At 35.4% G+C, this 22,081-nt stretch overlaps 1 long non-coding RNA gene across 2 annotated transcripts in view; it reads left to right on the top strand.

The window, feature by feature from the left end:
- Positions 1-22,081, top strand: part of LOC106025872 (uncharacterized) — a 73,302-nt gene that overhangs the window by 39,098 nt on the left and 12,123 nt on the right. For both annotated transcript variants that reach the window (XR_010045520.1, XR_010045519.1), the window contains exons 4-5: positions 18,211-18,392; positions 21,018-21,131. This is a non-coding gene — a long non-coding RNA (uncharacterized LOC106025872). The remainder of the gene's footprint in view (positions 1-18,210; positions 18,393-21,017; positions 21,132-22,081) is intronic.

Below are 22,081 nucleotides of genomic sequence, written 5' to 3'. Positions count from 1 at the left end.
AAAGTTAGTTTTGTGGGTATATCAATCTGGGTTGGAGGTTGTTTTCTTTTTGGGCTTGAAGTTCTAAATTGTCCTTGACTGAAGGTTTCTTTTCAGAGGTCTGTTATGATTTGGAAAGCTTTTCCTTTATAGTTGATTTATTTCTTTTCTCGAATGGCTTTTAATCTGTTGCATTGAAGTTCTGGAATCTTGCCAAGACATAATATTGGAATAGTTTTGTTTTTTGTTTTTTCTCGATATGGCTAATTGTTGTTCTATAAGCCTCATTTATTTGTATGTCAAATGCTTTTTCCATGCTTGGGAAGTTTTCTTCATTACTTCTGTAAACAGGTTTTTTGTGTCCTTTGCCTTATTTCAGGCTTTTATATTGACTCTTATCTTACTCTCTGCATCACTAGCAGCAGTTGGATTGATTTTCCATAGTTCTTTGCCATTTTTAAGAAATCTTTCTAGTCATGATGCTAATTGCAATCCTATCTTGCAGTCCTGTCTTCTAGATCTGATATTCTGTACTCAAGATTGTTTAATTTTGCTGTGTATACTTTAACTAGAATTTTTAATCTCTTGGATATCTGATTGAACCTGTTCCATAGATTCCATTTCTTTACTGTATTATACACTTACGCTTTCTATCATTTTCTTATGCTCCTTTATTTTTTAAATCTGTATGTTCTCTACATTCACTAATCCTGCCCTTTATTACGGTAATCATCTCTGAAGTTACCTGAGAAATTGTTTCTGATTTGATTTTTTTTCCCAGAGCCTCCTCCATCTGCTTTTTTACCTTTATTGTTACCACTTCAGAGAGTCTAGGTGCAGCTGGCTTTTGGGTTTTGAGTCTGTTGCAAGATCCTATTTGTTTTGGTTTTTGAGGATGAGAAATTGCTACCTAATTGACCTTGAAATGCCCCTGGCCTGAAGTATTGTTTATGACCCTCAGGTGGTCTCAATCTTGGCATACAAACAAAATCAACTAATTGGAACAGTGTATCACCTTATGTAACTATAGCAATAAGCACACCTTTGAAAATCAGAAATGTGGTTTAAATCATTCACTTACCACCTTTAACCATGTGAACAAGGTTTATAGTGTTTTGTTTTGTTTTTTTTAATCAGTATCAAGGATGGAACTCATGACTGCCTGCTTGCAAAGCAGGTGCTTATGCTGCTGAGCAAAATTCCCAGCCCAAACTTTAGAGTTATATAACAAAAATTGAAAACAGATTATAAAATTGTATCCATAGTAAGTATTCCCTCTGTGGCAATTTTACCCTCGGGAGAAAATTTAAAAGAGATTAGAGAAAAAAAATAGAGCAAAAGAGAAGGGATTAGAATGCAGGCTGGGGAAAAAAGGAAGATTAGAAAACCTTTGGGAACTGGTGAAAAAAGCAGAAGGGAAGCAGCGAGAAACCAACAAAAAGAAACAAGAAATAGTGTTCTTGGAGAAAAACATGAACAATCATGAAAAAAATATTTTTTAAATGAAGAAATAATATTTAAGTGCAAAGAAAGTAAAGCAGAAAAAAAAAATCAAAAAGCCCACTGCAGGAATAGTCTGCTGTCCCTAGTAGACAGAGGGGATAGATAAAACCCAGATCTTTTTCAGTTTATCCCAGCAACCCAGCAGTAGAATTACAGCAGCAGTGGGTGAGGCCAGGAAATCTGTGTCTTTAATTCCACCAAAGTTGAGGCTGCTTCTGGTTTGTGACTGGGAGGCTGAAATCCGAGTAGCCCGCAACTCTCCAAGTTCCTCCTGCTGGCTTGAGCTTGGCCCTCTGACACTGGGAGCCGCTAGATGGAGCCAACCCAAAGTTGGTCTGGATTCTGATTTCCGTTGATCTCTCTACAAGATGGTGACTGGCTGGTCACTCTTTCCTGGGGGACAGCTGAACCCAAATAACGCACTGGCCCCTGCTGCCCACAGTGCCCACTGCTCCAATCCACTGGCATTTTTTCTCCATAGATGCCTCTGAGTTGCCAGTAGTTACTGTGCTTCTGCAGATTCCAGCTGCCCTCCTGTGTCTGGAGCTGGGGCTCAGGGAGAAAGCACCGCTTGCCACCTCCCTCTTTTATGTTGAGGCCCCCTTCTTGGCTCACTCTTGGTGCTTCAGTTCTTACTCAGATCCTTGCTGGGTCCTAGTATCACATTTGCCTCCTCTCCGTCTTACTCAGGTCGCTGTATTCCTGCATTGGGACTCCATATCTTAGAGAGGTTTGACTTACCCATTTTTAATAGTGTCCTTATCTCTTGCCACCTATGTCACATACAGTGAACTCTTGTAATTTTTTTTTGTTTTCTTTCCTATTTCCTATAATCGGAATATAAATTTATAGCACATAGCATGTATGATTAAAGATCTTATATTTGTAAAAACTTTTATTTTAAAGAGATTAAGAAAAAGTACATAACAAAGCAGATCTGATCAGAATAATGTAAACAATACAATATTTCACCACAAGACAACCCATAATAAACAGTAACTATCATAATGTCTCTTTCTTTGAAATAGTTGAGCATAACTTCATATACAGTAGTATCAAACATAACAAAATAGTATAAAACCATTCAAAAGAATGAAAGAATTACAGGACATTCAGAACCAAAGCAGAGAACAAACAATGGCTACTATATTATCTCATTTTCCATAAAAAAATGTTTATACTATCACATATAATAAAATCCAATAAGATAAAATATGGTAGAACCAATGGAAACAGAAGAACAAAAGCATACTAGGACACTTCAGAGTAAGATGATATTAAATCAGCACTGGCTATCACAATGTGTTGTGTACTTCAAAATAGCTCTTCATACCATCACAGATAATAAAATCAAGCAAACCAGGATAAAACCATTGCCGCTAATGAATGCAAACATTATAATGCTTCAAAGCAATGTAATGAGGAATCATGATTACCATAAACTCTTATGTCCTCTTACCACTTCTTACACTAGGGAGATTATATGGTACATATGCATGTGGGTTTGATTTATTTCACTTATGGATATGGTCTCAAGTTGCATCCATTTATTTATAAATATCTCATTGTGATCATTCTTTATAGCTGAGTAGTACTCGATTGTACAAAAATACCACAACTTTTTGATCCATTCCTCAGTGGATGGACTCTTAGGTTGTTTCCAAGATCTGGCTATTACAAATTGTGTTGCTATAAACATGGGTGCACATATATCACTGTGCTATGATGTTTTCAGTTCTTCTGGGAATATGCCTAGAAGTGCAATAGCTGGGTCGAATGGGACTTTGAATCCCAGCTTTTTGAGGAATCTCCAGATCTCCACAGTGATTGCCCCAGTCTGCACTCCCACCACAGAACCGCAGACCGCTGGCACACACTGGCGTGTTGTGGCAGGCGGGCAGCACGCCCTGGTGACATGCGGCAGGCTGTTGGCACTCGCCAGTAATACATATCAGGCCACAGGCGTGTGCTGTCAACAGGCCGCAGGTCACCAGCCCACGCTGGAGAGTTGTGGTGTGCCGCAGGCGCCCACCAATTACAGGCAGCTGGTTACCAGCATGCGAGAGACAGCAGCAGGCCAATGAAGAGCCCCGGAGATAAGCATCAGGCCGCTGGCGCATACCGGCTACAAATCGCAGTCCGCCAGCCCTTGTTGGCGAGTTGCTGCAGGCTGCCGGCACGCGCTGGCAACAGGCGGCTGGTAGCAGGTGCCTGTTGGAGATAGACGGCTGGCCACCCGCGCGTGCCAGCAACAGGCAGCTCGCCTGCAATGCGTGCTGGCGACAGGCATGTGGCACACGGCACATGCCATCGACTGGCAGCTGTCTGCCAGCATGTGCTGGTGATGGCGGTTAGCCGCTGGAGTGTGCTGTGACAGGCGGCGGGACGATGATATGCCCCTGTGACAGATAAAAAGGATGCCAGCACACACCAGCTACAGCCATCAGGCCACAAGTGTGCGCCATGACAGGAGGCTGGTCACCGGCACACCTGGCGGCAGGCCAGCGGCACGCACCGCAGACAGACCCCTGGTGCCAGCCCGTGCCAGCCACTTGTGACAAGCGATATGTAGCAGGCCGGCGGCATGTGCAGGTGACAGACCGCAGGCCGGTGGCATGTGCAGGTGACAGACCGCAGGCCGCCTTTTATCTGTCCCCGGGGCATACCGTCGGCCTGCCGCCTGTCACCGTGGCGTGCTGGCAGCTTGTCCCCTGTTGCCAGCACACACAGGCAGAAAGCCATTTTTTGGCAGCACGTGTCAGCGGCCTCCCACCTGTCACCGGCACGTGCTGGCAGCAGGCCGCCTATCGACAGTGCGCGCCAAGCGCCTACAGCAACTCACCAGCACGGACCGGCGATCTGTGGTGTGTTGGCATGCACTGGCCACCTGCCGATTGACCTGGGTGCACCAAGGGCGTGCACTGGCGACTTGTGGCAACACCCTGGCATGGGCCGCCTGCAAGCGGGGGGGTTGTCACCGGCGCATATCATCAGCGTATGGTTTGTCACTCGCAAGCACAGGCCAGCTGCCACCTGTCACCCGCATGCCCTGGCGGACTGCCGCCTGTCTCAAGAACATCCTGGCATCCTGCTGCTTATTGCCCGCTAGCACCATCAGCCTCACGCCCGTCACCAGGCCGCCACTTCGGCATGCTGCCTGTGGCCGGTGCGTACCGGCTGACTGCCCCCAGTAACCAAACTGCGTCGTCTGCCTGCACCCTGTTGCTGGTGCATGCTGGTGGCCTGTCATGACTCGCCAGCACGAGCTGCCAGCCTGTGGTCTGTCTGTGGAATGTGCCAGTGGCCACCTGTCAACCACCCATGCCTGAGGACAGCCTGTCAGTGGCCCATGCCTGGGCCATCCCGCCGGTTGACTACCCACAGCTATCCAGCCATCTGTTGCTTGTGCGGTCTGGAGGCCTGCCACCTGTCGCTTGAGCGCGCCGGCAACTTCTTGGCCAGAACTGGCATGTGCCAGCGGCCGCTGACTGTCCCTGGCACATATTGGTGCACTCTTGTAACGAGCCTGCATCGGCTGGTGGCCTGTGATCTGTCAGTGGTGTGTGCCGGCAGTATGCCGACTTTCGCCAGTGCACACTGCTGGCAAACTGCTTGTCACCGCCCAAAACCTATGGCCTGCTGGAACTCACAAGGGCGAGGCGGTGGCCTGTGGTCTGTCATCAGAGCACACCAGTGGCCTGCTGCCTGTCGCCGGCGAGCGCAAGTAGCTTGCCACCTGTCACCAGCATGTGCCAGTGGCCAGTCGGCTGTGGACGGCATTCACCGGCAGACTGCCACCAATCACCAGTGCGGGGCAGAGGTCAGTAGCATGTATTCAGAGCATGACGGCAACCCTCTGGCTCTGTTGCAAGCACCATCGACCTGCCAGCTGTAACTGGCGCATGCCAGGGGCCCTGCTGCCTGTTGCTGGCACACTCTGGTGGCCAGCTTCCTGTTGGCAGCAAACACCAGTGGCCTGCTGCCTGTCGCTGGCGTGGGCAGGTAGCTTGCTACCTGTCACCAGCACATGCCGGTAGACAGCCACCAGTTGCTGGCATGTGCCGTGGCCCACATGCCTGTTGCCAGCACGCATTGCAGGCCAGTAAATCATACAAGTTATAAATATGATATGATAGCACTAAATTACAGGCATGTGCATACATACACATGTACACACACTAACCCCCTTCATACCCAAACGTTTATCAGTAAAACATTAGCTTTACCTTAGAATAAAAGCAATAAAAATCTTTATAGTCTTGGAAATGTTTCAAATTAGCTTACAAGCAGGTAAATTAAGTGGAGTCTTTATCATTAATTTTAAATGCATACACTTCTATGCCAGGACTTTATTGGTTGCCTTTATGAACTAAACTTCAATTTAGCTGACATTAATATAAATTCCACAAAGTCCTATATTCCATAATTATTCCTAAAACTCCAAAAAATGGTAAGAATTACTATTATATAGAATCAATGCACATTTTAATATCATGACCTCAAGCAAGTAAGTTAAATGAATAAAGGTTTCTATTTGTCCTGAATCTAAGTGGTTTCACCAATCACTTTCTGCGGCAGGTGTTGCTGAGAGACATTCCGTTGGTATCAGCACTGGGAATATCTTACAATCCAGGCAGTGGCTGTATTAGCTTTTTATTCTTTCTAACTATGGAAACAATTTCCCTTTTCTTGAGCTTCCATGGCTTCAGTAGATGAACCTCAGAAAGACAACTGCCATCAAGCCCTCTACCTCTGTTTTAGCTCTTACTGCTCACTGAAGAGGATTTAACTGGCTTATTTCTCTCAGCTGTCCTTTGGGCCCACCAACCCTCAGGACTTAGGAGTAAGAATTTTCTTGTCTATGAAGAGCAAGGGTATTATGTGCAGAATCATGAGATTATTTTTGCATTATAATGCAGACATTATTAAGAACAATTCAGTACTGCCAATGTGGATTTCAAACCCAGATCAAATATTTGCAATTATATTACTTGAATACTCACTCCTTAATGAGTGACAATGTAAGGGGTATGCAATCTTGCTTTTGTAAAAGTTATTATAAGAGTAATATGTTTTTCAGAGTTTATAGACATAATCCCCAAGCACACAAGATTCCAGCCTCTAACTTAGCACTGTAGCTAAAATAAGAAATGAATCAGAAGTGTGTTCTATATAATAAATTGTCTGGACTGGTCCACATCGTCTTGTGTTCTGAATTTGAATTAACATGCCGTGCTATTATCATCTAAAGAAAATCAACTAAAAAAGACCACGAACCCACTGACTGTGCATTATGAAATAGTTGGGTGGTATGTTTAAATGAGATCAATAAAGATAGTTATAATAGCTTTTCTGCTTCAATTATTTCTATGTATTAATACTGTTTTACTCAGATACAAAGTACACTAATTTGTCTCAGGATTCAGTTAATAAAACCCATATCCGAAATAGCATTCTTTGTTACTTCATTTAGAGAAAGAAATCCTACGTCATAAGATGCTATTGTTACACAGAACTAAGTCACTATTTGAAAAGGAACTTTACTTAGAATTGCATAAAATGTGTGTTTAAACATTTTCATTTGTTTATTTCATTGCTATTCTAAACAATAGACACCATATCTATAACTACAGTGTTGCCATATCATTATTTGCAATTCCAATCATTGTGTTTCATTTCTTCAATAATTGTATGTTAAACAATACCTGTATGATAGAAGCTTCTAGGTGCTCTGTTTGCATGAGTGAATGAAGCATATAGTATCTGTACTCTCAAGGAAGAACATTTTAAAAAGAACATACAATAAAGAATGAATAAAATAAAAAGAAACACAAATTGTTTTTATGTGACATGAGGCTAGATGGTAAGGAAAAATCACTTTTAGAACAGGTAAAATAGGTGCCTGAATGTGACACAATGTTATTTTAACTGAGACTTATTTAGAAAGGCAGCATTTAATAAGAATTTAAAGTAGAAATATACACTAGTAAAAGTATTTATTTACTGGTTATAGACAACTCTAGTGTTTCCAAAACTCAACAAACAAGAAAGTAGTTGGATTGGAAAAAATAAAAGATAAAAAATTAAAATTAAGAATCCAAGTTATGTGGAACCTTGAAAGTAAAGACTTTTGTCCTTACATTAGAGAATGTAAAGAGCCACTGTGAATATTTAAACAAAAGACTGTCAAAACTAATTCACATTTTCAAAACATCATGTTAATGCCTACGTTAAAGAACATAAGGTCAAATCTAAGTGTTTCTGAAATTTTGAGCTTCATAAATGCACATGTATTTTAAGCTTCTTATAAGTGTGTCTTGCTTGATATGTATTAAATTATTAGTTCCAGAATGGCTATTATAATAGGTTTTGTTTACATCTAATTTCCATTAACCTTTGTACTTATGTGCATGAAACTGTTTTTCTTCTAAAGCATAAATCATCCAACTCAATATTATTATCAGATCTTATGTAACTGGTATCATCTTATGCTAGAGAAAAATGCCATTTTTGGTTTCTTTGTACTATCTTACTTATATATCTATAACCTTTTTATTCAGTACAATTCATTGTTTGTTCTGTGCTTCTGTAAGTATTGACAAGTACAGTTTTGCTAAATAATGGAATAGTGTAATACAAGGAATATTTCTATCACTGCTTTTTCACTATAATTTGAATTTTTGTTACCTCAGAAATTTAACTGGAGAATAATAGTCTGGGCTGGTGGGGCATTTATGAAGTGGTTCAGGAAGGATTTACTCTTCTGGGTTAAACGCCTTACTGAGAAAACTTTGTGATGCACTGTCTTGTGGTTCCCACTTTTCTGCAATTAGAACATTTCTCTTCTCTGAGGTGCCGTCTTAGAAGCAGAAACCAAGCTCTTGCTCAACATCATATCTGTCAGCTGTTTGATATTCTGAGTTTCCACTGCCATGAAAACTAAATTTCTATGGTTTATAAATTAGCCACTCTATATGATTCTGTTACAAAAGTACACACTGAACAAGACATCACCTGTAATTTCCTACACTGCTCCATTGTTGTCAAAGAAACTCAAAATTTTCAGTGATCTGTACTCCATTGCTATTCTTTATCTTTTGGTAAGTATTATAGAAATAGAAGCAGTTCCATTTACCCAAATAAATACCTGGTATTTATCCATGTGTTGTGTATGTATTTGTTCATTTTGTTCTATCACTGATTGTTATTCCACTGAATACATATTTTGGTGTCTTATTCATCTGTTCACATATTGAAGGATATTTGAGATGTTTTTATGCTTTTCTTATTATAACTGAAGATAATATTCATGTATGGATTTTAGACAAATAACAAATAATGATTATTTTTCTTGAGTAACTGCTCAGAACTGGTGTTGTTCGAATATATTTAAGAATATATATATAATATTTAACAAACTGTGTTCTACCATGTATAATCCCTAGCAATAGTGTATGCAGATTAAAATTACATCTTAGTTGGCATGTACTGAAATGAAACTCTTCATGTTACTTTTTCCTCAAACAGAATTTATGAAGTATTTGTTCATTATATTAGTTTTATTTATTTATTTTTGGTGTGACATTGATTTTAATTTCTATATTCTTAAGGGCTAATTATTTAGTGCACAGTTTCAAGGTTTATTTGCCAGTTTTTTGATAAAGATTTTATTAATATCACTTGATCATTGCTGTTGGTTTTGGATTATATTTTGTTTTTAGAACTATGTTGTTATAAAGATTCTTTGTATCTCTTACACTCTGGGTCTTGTTACTTGATACATAAATGATTTCAAGTATATTTTCTTGATCAATAACTTATTGTTTTCCTCCTTTTAATAATGCTGCTGGAGAGCTACTTTTCAGTTGGCATCGACTCCATAGTATTAACTTTTATAGATGTATCTTTGGTGTTGTTTTGCTAAACCTGTTGCCTAACTTATTTTACAAATTTATTATCCTAGGTTTTTGTATACAATTTTTATATTTAACACTAATGTGTGTAATTTTTTCATATTGTTAAGCAAATTATATAACTACTTGGGAACATTTTATTCAAACACTGCATTTTCTCCCTATTAACTTTATCCAAAAATTGCGCAAAGGTATTTTAAAAGATCCAATAAAGGCTTCTTCCATACAGCCATGTAACAGTTACAGAGGCAGCACAGAAACAAAGAAAACCTTTAATTTGTGATGATGATACTCCAGGAAAATACCATAGAAAATACAGTGGTGTTGACTCTGCACACACCAGAAAAGACTAAATGCTAAGACAAAATATCCATTCCCTTGTATTTCATGAGATTCTACCTAATCATGATATAAATATTGTCAGGAAAGGCCCAGTAGGGAGCCAGCCCTTTCATCACCTGTGTCATCTGAGACCATGAGAGCCCTGTGCATAGCTATTACCATGCACCAGAAATAAGCACCTTCCCCATGATGAGGAGGCTGATAAGTAGTGCTTTCAAATTCACTTGGTACCAAGTGGCCATAACTAGGCCATTCAACTTCACTCTCGGCTGTAGCTTCTACACCAGGCCATCAGTAGTGAGATGCTACCTCACAGGTTGACTACCTCAGAGGCCACATAGGAGGAATCAGGCAGTTGTCTTGTGCCTCCAAGAAAAGAATAAAAAAGAGATTGCACTTGCAAGAATTTAGTATATTTTGTCTATGGTTTTGAATTTTTAGATGTCTGTTTACTTTCTTGTATCATGCTGTTCTTTAGTCAGTATTCACCTGTACATTTAATGCCTTAATATGATCTACTTTTCAACATTCAACATTTCTAATTTTTATAATTTAGTTATTATTACTAAATACTCCATCAAGTGATCAGTTTATCTTTCATCTTATTTAACACTTTATATATCATAACACTTCCATATGCATTACAATTTTATATTTTGCATTCATTCTCCTCCCATTTGGGAATCTATTTTATCATAGATTTTATTTTTAATGAAAGGCTCTTTTACCACCAATTTTTATTTTGACACCAGCTCATCTTTCACAGTATTTTAGATGAGAAAAAAGAGCAAAAAAGAAGTCAATCCAGCTTCTTCCCTGATAACTATTTTTGCCTGAAGAACTTTTTTCAATAGTTACTGTATAATAAATCAGGTGCAAAGAAATATGCCAATTTTTGTTTATCTAAAGAAATGTCTATTTTTAGTATTTGAAAAGCGTATTTTGGTAGATATAGAATTGTGGACATTGGAATATATATATATATATATGTATATATATATTTTTTTCTTCTAGCTTCTACTTTTGCTTTTCTTTCTTTGATTGTTTCTTCTTTTCGTTTTCTTTCTTCCTTCCCTTACTGTTATTTAACAGATGTTCACTGAAATTATTAGCTAACTCTTTTTTTTTTTTTTTAATTTAAGAGGAAAAAGAGAAAAACACAAAACAAACCAAAGCGGCGTAAGGGTACACGCAATACAGAACTACAAAACAAAACAAAACAAAACAAAACAAAACAAAAAAATACATAACAGTAAGAAATTACCTGCTAGTAGATTACACACTATCTTCTTGAAAATAGTTCCTCAAATCACAGTATCAAAGAACACAAGGTGGACATTCAAACGGGGAGACTGCAAACAGCTGTGTTCAATGTTCCAAAAACATTGATAAAGTCAGCTATTTAACACCCCCAAACACACTTGCTGTTATATACGTTAGAGCTCTTTTTCTTTTTTTTTTTTTCCCCTCTCTTTTTTACAACATAATTTACACTTCTTGGATTTTATTACTCCTTAGTGCTTATTACTTTCTTTGGGGGGGGGGGGGAGAATACAGTCAAATATGGCAAAACAAAGCTGTCAGTCAATACCAAGGATAGACATAGCACATGGTGTAGAACAGAGTACAAGTTTATCAACAATGGTTATCAACGTTGTCCCTTGTTTCCTTAAAAAGAATTGTCTATCTTATTAGATATTATAAAGTTGGACAAAACAGTAGAGAACAAGACCAATAAAACTTAGGCATTGTAAACATTACAGGACTTCCAAAGAAGACAATAGTCAAACCAGAATGGGTATCTTAGTGAATCTTATTGTCTTCAAAGTAGTTGCCCATGTCTTCAAACTTGATACTATCATATAGAATGGCACAGAGTCTTATCAGTCAAAACAAGATCGTGGGAGTACTACAGGACTTCAAAACAAGTTAATAGGAAATCGAAAAGAGTTACTATTTATATATCCTAACTTTTTTTGAATTTTTTCTTTAATTAAGACAAACATAAGAAATGACTAAATAATTTTTTTGAAACAATAAGGGGGAGATTGAGATAAAACAGGACATAACAATATAACAATAGAGGTCACAGCATGACTGTTTCAACAACCTAGTACTTCACCACCTTATAACCTGACTTAATAGTAGTTACCATAGTGTCTTTTTCCTTGAAATATTTGGATAAAACTTCATATACTCTAGCTTCAAATATTTTCATATCAAGAAGCCCAGAATAAAGCCTTTCTAATTAATGAGTGAAAACTTTATAAGGCTTTAAGGCCACCTAATGGGGAATCATGATTACCACATATTTTTATATATTTGAATCATTATTTACATTAGGGAAACTATTCGGTATTCACACATGCGAGATTGATTTATTTCACTAATGAGTATGGTCTCAAGCTGCGCCCATTTATTGATAAATATCTCAATGTGATCCTTCTTTATAGCTGAATAATACTTCATTGTATAGAAATACCACAACTTTTTTATCCATTCCTCAGTTGATGGGCACTTGGGTTGTTTCCAAGATCTGGCGATTACAAATTGTGCTGCTATAAACATAGGTGCACATATATCACTGTGGTATGATGCTTTCAGTTCTTCTGGGAATATGCCTAGAAGTGGAATAGCTGAAATAAATGGTATTTCCAATCCCAATTTTTTGAGAAATCTCCAGACAGATCTCCACAAAGGCTGTACCAGTCTACACTCCCACCATTAGCTAACTCTTGATACCTTACACTTGAAATTAGTTTTGAAGAATTATTGTGTCTCCAAATATTTATTTTATTGTTTTATTTTTTCTGTCCTTTTGGTTTTTAGGTGGAAATATGCTACATACTGTAATGCTGTCTCATGGCTCTCAGATGATTTATTTAAGTATTTGGTTTATATTTCAATTTATTCAAATTTCAATATTAAATAACTTCAAATTGACTGTGCCTGATTGTTTCTTTGGCGGAGTTTAGTCTCCTAATGAACCCGTCAAGTACATTCTTTATTATGCATTCACTGTTTTTGGTCCTGTCATATCGATTAGAATTTTGTAAGTATTGTAACTCTTCTGTTGCTGTTTCTGTTGCTTTCATGTTTATGTCTTTCCCATTAGTGTCTCCAACATGTTTTTTCGCATATTTTTGTGGTTGTCTTTCTTGGGAGTGTGTTATTTTTACTCTGTCCTTACTAATGCCTTTCAGTTTTTTGTTGAAGTGGCAGCATCATAGATGGAATGGCGGAGACTGACATAAATCAGCTTATGTTTTTAAAATTGACACATTTTCCCCTGTTACATTATTATTTGGTATTTCACTTAATATTAATGGCTAATTTGGTTTTCAAGTTTGATGTTACTCAGTTGACATTTATTTCATAGTGATGATCAAATTATTCTAAAATTATTCCATGTTGAGGATGGAGATAGCTTGAAAGAATATTTCTACTTTTTTCCCTACACTCACTCTTTTCCTTGGTTTACATTGCTTTCCCAATTTTACTTGTTACTGCAAGCTCACTACTCTGTGCTGATGAATGTAGGGAAGCACTGCTGCTCTTCATAACTGGATGGAGATTTAGCTTTATAGAAAAATGTTTCTCTGGTTATACAGTATCCAACTTTCAGTATTCTTTGTGATTTTAAGCTACATATTTATGCCAAAAAATGTTTCTACCTCTTCTTATGTATAGAAGATTTTTGTTTCCCACCTCAAAATATAATGAATTTTCATCAGTTTCATGCAACTGACTAATTTTATTCTATTTTTTGAAAAGTGTTAAGGAAAAAATATCACTGATTATATATTTCATTGTCTCTTTAGGCACTATTCGGGTTTTTCTGTCTTTTTGGTTCAGTTTTGGTACTTTATATGCATCTAGGCATCTGACCATTTCTTCAAGACTTTCCAAGTTTCTGGAGTCACAATTTTCACTCTAGTTGCTAGTCAGCTGGGATTTTGCTAGTGTCTGGTGTCATTTTGACTTTTTAATTTTTAAATGCATTGATACGAGTTTTTCATTCTTTCCTTTAAATTTGGTTAAAATTTGGTCTGTTTTGTTTTTTTAAAGAATCAGCTCCTTAATTCATTAATTCTTTTATTGTTTTCTTAAAATTAAGTTTCATACTGATCCTTGTGAGTTCACTCATGCAGTAATTTGAGTTTGGATTGGTTTTTCTTTGACAGAACTGTGAATATATAATTTTGGTTTTTTTTAAAACTTTCTCTGGTTTTCTAATCTAGATGTTTACAGCAATAAACTTCACTTTTAACTCTGTTTTCACTGTGTATCCTAGATTCTCCAGTGTTTGATTTATTCCTTTATTTCTTCTGTAATTGAATATTTCAGAGTATATTATTTAATATCCTTGTATTTGTATGGTTTTGAGGTTTCTTTTGTAATTGATTTATAGTTCCATTGTGCTATGATCTAATTGTGTGTGTAGCAAGATTTTATTCTTTTGTACTTATTTTGTATGTTTAGTGGACTAGAATGTCTTCTATTTTTGAAAAAGTTCCCTAGACTGCCGAGAATAATGTCTGCTTTATTGTTCAGTAGAACTCTTTGAAGGTATCTGTTAGTTTCATTTGTTCAGTGGTATAGTGCAACTTTGGTATTTCTTTGGTGATTTTTTGTTTACTTGATATCTCTGTTTGGGAGAGTGATGTATGTAGGTCTCCCATCACAATTGTGCTGGTGCATATGTAATCTTTCATGTCCAGTAGTATTTGCTTGATGTACTTGGGCTCACTGATATATGGTACATATATCTTTATAATTATTATCTGTTCTCATTGTATTGTTCCCTTGACTAATATAAATTGCCATTCCTTTCCTTTTCTCATGAATTTAATTTCAAGTACATTTTCTTGGAGAAATTCATACTCCACTTTCTTTCTGAGGTTCTGATGCATGCAGTGTTCTTTTCTATCTTTTAATTTTTAGTATATGAGTTTTTCTCAAACTGATGCATCTCTTCTATCCAGAAAATCACTGGGCTTTATGGTCAATCCAGCCTACAAATTTGTCTCTTTTTTCTTATAGTTGAACATTTATATTGAGTTATTACTGAAAAATGTTGATGCATTCAAACATGGCCTTATTTCTGTTGACATCTTTAATTTTCCCTTTGTCTTTAACCAATATGCTGCTTAATATACTTTATTCCATCAGAATTTGGGGTATTGTTGGCATTATTTTTCTCTGACTAAATTATGGATGGTTTTTTTGAGCATTCATTTAGTGTTTATGAACTTCTTATGATGTGTTTTAGTTATGGGATACCTTTATCCTATGTTCATTTTGAAAAGGTCATTGCAGTACATTTTAGTTTGGGTTGAAAAACTTTTACTTCTACTGATGGGTAAAGTTCAATCCACCCTCTACTAGTCTTTACTATGTTTGTGATGAGACCATAATTCATAGGTCTCAATGCTGAGTGGTTTCAATCATCACCAGCACATGCATGATTGTCCCATCAAGTTAGTATTAATTTTATTAGTAAAAAGACCAATAAAACTGATTACATCCATTTTCACTACCAGCCCTGAAAACTACTTGATGTAACAGTTATGCCTGTACATTGGTGGTTCAAGCTGGTGGGAATGTATTAAAGTTTTTGTTTAAAAAAAAAAAGCGTTATTTAATACAATTACAAGTGATCTTTGGCTTTTCTCTGACAACTTTTATGACTTTGTCCATTGGTTTGAGATTCTCAAATTTTGATTATTATGTGCAATGGAGATCTTCTTAGAATCATTACTTGTTCTGTAAGCCTCATATAGTTTATATGTTTAGTTTTCCTTATTTTTTTTATTGTGATTTCTTTAAACAGATATTTTATATTCTGTGTGCTATCCTTTAATTTGTTTCTAACTCCATTTTTTTCTTAAGTTAGTCTTAGCAACCTCTAACAAACACTTACTAATCTTGCTATACTATTTTTAACATATCTGTATGTATAACATCTTTTATTTCCATGCTATCCTTGAAGTCTGATACTTCAAGTTCGTCATTGCTCGTATTCAGTAGAATTCATTATCTCTAAAGGATTTCTGTTTAGCATCTTTTCATGAAGTCAAGTTTTTTGGTAAAGTATTCACTCATGTTTGAAATAGCTTTGATCAGGCCTTTTAATTTTTGGTTTTTGCCAAAATACATTAGTCACCATGTTTTTTAGTTCAACCATTTTGTGGGTTGTAAATTATTTGAGCTTGCTGAGTTTCCATGTGTCCATTTTAATCATTTCATGCTGCTCACCCACTAATGTTTGACTTCCACCCTATCAGTGCCCATTGGGTCTTTTTAAAGAGAGTTGGGAGTCTTTGGAATCATTTTCTGTCCTATTTTTTCATGTTCCTGTTTTTCTTTCTTTCTTTCTTTCTTTCTTTCTTTCTTTTTTTTTTTTTTTTTTTTTTTTTGGTATGTGTATGTGCTGATGGCTGAAGTCAAATACAGTGAAAATGTGTTGTTGGTATGAAGATCTCTTTAGTTAGGTTCTGTTTTCTAGTGATGTGATCTTAGCTTTATTTGTCAAGAGGCTTTTATTTGCTACTTTATTCTGTTCAGTTGAATTGGGCTGTATCCAGCTACTGTTACTGTAGAGATTCCTACAGCTTATACCATCTACAGATCTAACCATCCAACAGTGATAAACATTGAAACCATTTAATATTATTAGCACCCTTTTATTAGCGCCAATTCCAAACTATGCTGTATTTATTGACAGTTAATGTGGGTTGAGGAAACAGGGAAGGACAGAGAAAGGGGAAATGAGGGGGAAAATAAGGAGAAAGGAGAAAAGAGAGTGTTTATAGATAAGATACAAAGTCAGACACGGTTGGATGCACTTTATAGCTAGAATAAAGGGTTAGTGCTGGTGAGTTTAAAATAATATTTTTGGATGCATGAGAGTACTTTAATGAAAGGACAGAATAACTGGAGGTTGAGGGAAGCTGTGGCACTGTCAGAACCTACTAACACATTTGTGGTTAGATTTAGTGGGATCCTGTAAGCACATTCCATTAAAGGTTACCCCAGTATAACAGTGAATGCTGCCATTTAAGTTAAAACACTTGTCTAATCTTATTCTGCTTTGTACATTAACTGGCCATGTTGGAATCTACGGTTATATCTATTGATTGGGAAGTTAAAAAATGTTCATGTATAAACACTTGAGTTATTGACAAATATACCTTATGGAGGATTATGTGGGGTAAAAATAATTAACGAGCCATGTTCTAAAAGTAGTAGAGTCCCATCCCTAGGATGAAGGGGGTCAGGAGGGATTGCAATGGTTAGAGCTTCAGGGCCAAGTACAGCATTAATTAGCTGAGTTTTATGGATAAACTTAGCATCTGGCTGCATTAAAAATTAAATATCTTGTTAAAGAAACTATATAGCATAGTTTGAATGGAAATCATGTTGTCCTTTGAGTACCTAGGCACTCTTATTGCATGGGTTTACAGTAACAGTTAAAGATCAAATCTTTCTCATGAGAATATATGATATATAATTAGAATTTTGTGTATGTAGTCAGGCATAGACATAGTTAAATATTTTAGAAAAGTGCTGTTGTTAAATACTTACCACACAGGAGTTTAAATTTCAAAAGTGCAGTAACAACATCAGTTCAGCTGCTTGTTTTGAAGTGCTCTCTCTTTAATTCAATTTTTCTATTAGGTTAATTCCTCGAAGCAAATCATGGTGGTTTGTTGTCATTTGCTTTTCAGCTCATGAGTGTGAAAGCTCCCTGAGATATGCTCTCAACTTCTCTCCAAGTTGTTCTTTCAGATAAATTTTCATTACATTCTTTCCTTCCGTGGGAACTTCACGTCCCGTGTCCTGTTTTCTGAGTATTTCATTCATTGGAATAGAATAATTACAAAGAACATATTGATTGAGTGTTCACTTACTTTTGTTCTCTGTGTGTCTTAAAGCAGAGTCAGAGAGAAGTAGATTATTATGCAGTGTGTTTGTGCTGGCAAAATTTTAACTCTTTCCGTAACTGTTGCTCATTATGGCCCATTGTGGGTGCACAAATGGTTCTGTTAATTTGCGCACACACAATAACTATGATGCTAGGCCACAAAGTATAATAAAATATAAGAAAAGTATAAGAATATAAAATATAAGTATAAGAAAGTGTAGTCTAATGTAGCTTAAATGTAATTTGTGAATTAAATTGTGAATCTGTAGAACTTTTGCTTCAAAAACTTAGTTTTCTCTGACATACTGTATATAGATCAAGAGTGATACTTCAGAATATACATAATGACAAACATTTTTGCCATTAAATATGTGGAGTTTATTTGGGCTTAAAATTAGAAGGTTGATCTTTAATCTAGCATATCTGTGTATTACAGATGGCAGGTAATAAGGAAATTGAATGAATGCCCTGATAACTGTGTGAATTATTTTGCGGGTCACAGGAGCATGAAATTTAGTCATGACCTGCTCTCCTTTCTCCTCACAGTGCAACAATGAATGCTCAACAAGAATGTGTGGCTGTCTTTTACAAAGCTGAAGTCTACTCGGAATTCACTGATTATTTTTATAGGGGGAAAAGTGATTCTCTGTAATCTGCATGAACTTAATGCATTTGATATTCCCCAAAGAGGAATTAAATCACAAGGATCATCTAATCTAAACAGTACTGTGAGTATAAGTTATGTATGTCTGTTGGGTCAGTTGCTTGTTTTAAATTGATTCCCTTCAAATGGACTTTTTGGTTTGTTTTATTTGGTTTTTTTTTTTTAACCTTTGTGTTAGAGGTTTATATACAGCTGTGGAAATAGAATTTCAACTATTTTCTGAAGTCCAAATTTTTGCAATACTATTGTGAGTTACTATTAATAATTTAAAAGCATATATCAGATCACAAGAATATTTCTTGCTGTTGTTATATTTAAATTTGTGTTCTATTATCTCAGTTTAGAAAACTAATATTCTATCACCTATAAAATATATAGGTTCCCTATCACTTTTTCTAAGTTACTACAGATATTAAATAATTTCAGAAAATAGCATTCTATCTTCTATAAAATATATAGTTTGCCTATCACTTTCTCTGTTTAGTAGAAGGATTAAATGAGATATTATTTTTGATTTTTATTAGTTTCATTATCATCTTCAAGAAATACACTACTTAAAATTCATTGTAGTACCTGAGGTACAGGTGTTTAATAAAAATTATTAATATAAACTTGCTTTGGCCATAAGATCCTTTTTTTTTTTTTTGTACCAGGGATCAAACTCATGATGTCTGGCTTGCCAGGCACACGCTTATGCTGCTAAGCTAAATCTCCAGCCCAAGGTCCTGTATTAATAGAATTCAAATATATGGTATATTTCATGAGCTGTTTAATATTGTTGGCTCATCTTTCTAAACTAAATAACAAATCTGAGTGAAATTTGATCTTCAAATGTTACATATACTGTATATAGGCATATATTGCTTCTAAAGTAGCAGGCTAGTTGTGAAAATTTCAGAAATACAAATTGCTGAGAAGTAATTTTATATTCCACACTTAATCAAGCAGACATAAATACATCAAATTATACAAATTTATGTAATTTTAATGTAATTTGCTTATTTGTAATTTGTAATTTTTCACATACATTTAAGCACAATTTGAGATATATCTACATACCCTATAAATTGTAACTTGTATTAACATAAGTAATTTTACGCTATTTTAATTAAACAGTTCATAAAATCTTCCTTGCTTATAGCAAGGAAGTTTAGGTTTATCTATATAATGTGGTACCTTTTCAAACAAATTTTAAATTTGTTAATATAATAGCAGAATGGGAAGAAAAAATTAAAGAAATTGTAGCATAACTAAAATACGTAAATTTTGATTTTGATATTTTGAATATTTGCACACTGGTTAAATTACAAATGTAAAAACAAAATAAACAGGTAAAATTACCATTGGAATCATTGTATTCAGATTGTTCCAGGAGTAATTTTTTCAGGGCAACCTAGATAATTTTATGTATATTACCATGTAACTGGAGCCTAACAGATTTTTAATTAATAGAGATACAAAAAATATTTAAAGAAAATAAACTGAAAATTAGTGAATGAATACATTCATGAAAATGTTCACATATTTTGCAGAAGAACTTATATTTTAGTGCATATTTTGAATAGGAAGTGTCTATCTTTACATTAAATACTGCAAATATTTACTGCATACTTGATCAATGTAGACTGTCAAGTGTGGAAAAAAGAAAATGCAATGTTAATCTTTGTATTCTTTGTTTCCTTAAAAAAGCATATGGTTGTTTCTTTTAAGAAATGCAAACTCAAATATAAACCTAATAATAGAAACATTTTAGAAATGAGAATCAACTTTTAAAAATGAAAATGGTTTAAAATGGATATATGATGCATATGCACTACAAATTTGAAGATCATGCGTGATTATTTTTATGAAATATTACTATTATACAATCTGCATATTCATCATACAAAATAAGATATAAATTATTTCCTTCATGTCAGATAGCTGTTTCTCCTTCAAATCCTAACAGATAACCATGTTATTTCTGCTCGCTGAGAACACTTTTTCTAGCTCTTGGACTTGAAAAAAGTACAAAAATAAGGTGAGGATTCTTTAGTGTCCGGCTCATTTTACAAAACATAATTTTTTGTGTGTTGCTAAAATAATAGTTAATGCCATAAAACTGCCTGTGCTTTTTTGAGATCTGCAATGTAGACTACATGAACCAGATTGTACCCTTCTCTTTCAACACTTGGGAGATCCCTTTCTCTCGCTCAGATTGTTTTTTAAGTCCCTCATATTCAATGAAGAATTCCTCAAAATTCTAAAAAATAAATGGATAGACAATCTTGCTTTTGATGAGATTATATTTATATAAACAAGAATTGTATCAAGATTTTGTGAAACTATGCATGCTTTAGAAAGATCTATCGTTAACATACTTTAACCAAAACTTAACTAAAAAGTTAATGTCCCAGTTATTGCCTATGTAAAGGCAAATGCAAATTTAAAATAAGAAAATATGAAGCTTAATTTTTCTGATCCAAGTAAGAGTAAAAACATACAAATATTTTTAGTCATCTATCACACATTTTCAGTATCTATATATGCATATGTGTATATATATGTATTTCTGACTTCTCTATTGTTCTAATGTTCCATATTTACACTGAGCTTTGTTTTCTATTTTGTGCATTTTGACTACTGTATTTTTAAACTATAATTAAAATTAGAACTTTTGACACTTACAGATTTGTTCTTTTTTTCAAAGGTTTCTTTTGCCACTTTAGGTTTTTAGTGATTTTATAAATGTCTGGAATCCCAGCATGTGGGGTGCTGAAGCAGTAGAATCACCATGAGTTCAAGGCCAGACTGCATTACCTAAGTGAGTTCAAGACCAGCCTGCACTAAATAGCAAGACCCTGTTTCAAACAATCCTTGCCCTCAAGAAAAAGTAATTGTCTTGGTAAAAATTTTCAGGGAAGTGGTCTTTCTTTACTTATATAAGATCTTTAAGAAAAGTTCTTAGATTTTCCCTATTGATCATATTGATGTAAGCCTTTAATATATGATCTTTATTCTGATCAGGCAATCTACTTCAATAACTATTGTCTTTAGAGATTTAATCATTAATGAATGTTCAATTTTGTCAAATGCCTTTCTGCATCAACTGAAATCATTACATAATTACTTTCTTTGGGGTAATTTTGTGATGTATCATTGTGTTGCCATATTGTCACTGTGCCAAATTCTTAAAACCAGCAACAAAAGGAATGCTTATTTGGATTCAGTATTTCAGTTTACAGTCCAATTGCTATGATCATTTGCTTTGATATTGTAGAAATAAGAGGTTTCATACTGTAGAAATAAGCAAGGAAAGAGACTGGAAGAAAATTTGAGTCTCAGTATTTTTTGTGGGTGTATCTCTGGGAGTTCAAGGGCAGCCTGAACTGCATAGCAAGATCTTGTCTAAGAAAAAAAAAAAAAAAAGATACAAATACATTGTCATGCATACCTTTCTATGAATGTAAATATTAACTAGTTGTTAGCACTAGTTTTCTAATGTAGTTGATGGTGTAGCAAGAAAATAATTTAGGCATAAACAATACAAAACCTCTTTAAATTTCATACATATAGCTATTCAAGGTTAAAGACTTTAACATTGTTTAATTCTTTTTGACGCATTTTGTACCTGATGTATGTTGTATTATTTAGCATTTTCTAAACTTAAGTTAAAGAAAATGTTTCATTTTTATTTCTCTGACAGTAGGAGTAATCTAAATATTTTGTCTTATAAAGCATTTTGAGGACACATATATGTACATATTCATAAAT

Source organism: Cavia porcellus, unplaced genomic scaffold (assembly GCF_034190915.1).
Source record: "Cavia porcellus strain 051 isolate PalLab524CR breed Dunkin Hartley unplaced genomic scaffold, mCavPor4.1 scaffold_34, whole genome shotgun sequence".
NCBI lineage: Eukaryota > Metazoa > Chordata > Mammalia > Rodentia > Caviidae > Cavia > Cavia porcellus.
This window is presented reverse-complemented; position numbering and strand designations above follow the sequence as displayed.